Here is an 823-nt window from a genome sequence, read left to right on the forward strand (position 1 = left end):
AACACATTTAAAAAAACAGAGTGATAAAAATGATGGCAAAATATAAGCACAATATCAAATATACAATGTAGAATCTGTAGACTTTAATGAACTGTATTGAAAAATTCTATCACATAAGGTCATTTATTTTTGCTTCTGAAAAGGGGAGATGTAAGATGTGTGTCCTCTTTATTTAAATTCTTGGTGCCACTAGTATGTTAGTTGTGTAGTGCTGTTTTCCGTACTAGGCAGCTTCAAAAATTACATATGATGAGGGGGTTCAGAAAATTGTGTAAAGTTATCGCTTCTCGGCCTTTTGGCTAAGATCAAGTGTAGAAAATTGTGTAAAGGTGTACATCAAGCCTGAACATAGAGACATACCTGTAAAAACAGGTACATCATGTGATGGGGTAAATCAGGCATGAAAATTTCTTTTTTTATTTATTAATTTATTTATTTATTCCATTTGCTAATTGGGTTAGAACACTGATTCAAATGGACCTATTTCATGTTCCTCCAAAACAGGGACAGTTCAGAGGTCTGTTTAGAGATGGTGTACTAGCATATCATGGTTTGCACTAATATATTCAAACTTCCTTGAGTATTACTCTGGTTGGTAGCAGGCCATTTATTTTAGCTAACATGACTCCATCTATTCCAGGATACATTGCAAGTTCAGTTCAGTAGCTAGTTAGGAGAACTGGCATGTAGTCTTTTGTTTTATAGGAAGTATATTTTTATGTATTATAACCAGCTGTGTTTTTGCATATTCTGTCTTTGTCTAGTGTTGTCTCTTCCCCCTGGCCTTGCAACACTGTATCTCAGTAGGACATTCTATCATAGG

At 34.6% G+C, this 823-nt stretch overlaps 1 non-coding gene across 1 annotated transcript; it reads left to right on the forward strand.

The window, feature by feature from the left end:
• The first annotated feature begins 279 nt into the window (after window positions 1–279).
• LOC122809848 lies at window positions 280–471 on the forward strand. Its single transcript, XR_006365969.1, has one exon. It is a non-coding gene; the product is annotated as a U2 spliceosomal RNA (small nuclear RNA).
• Window positions 472–823: the final 352 nt, after the last annotated feature.

This window comes from Protopterus annectens, chromosome 8.part0 (genome assembly GCF_019279795.1).
Source record: "Protopterus annectens isolate FY-2018-M chromosome 8.part0, PAN1.0, whole genome shotgun sequence".
NCBI lineage: Eukaryota > Metazoa > Chordata > Ceratodontiformes > Protopteridae > Protopterus > Protopterus annectens.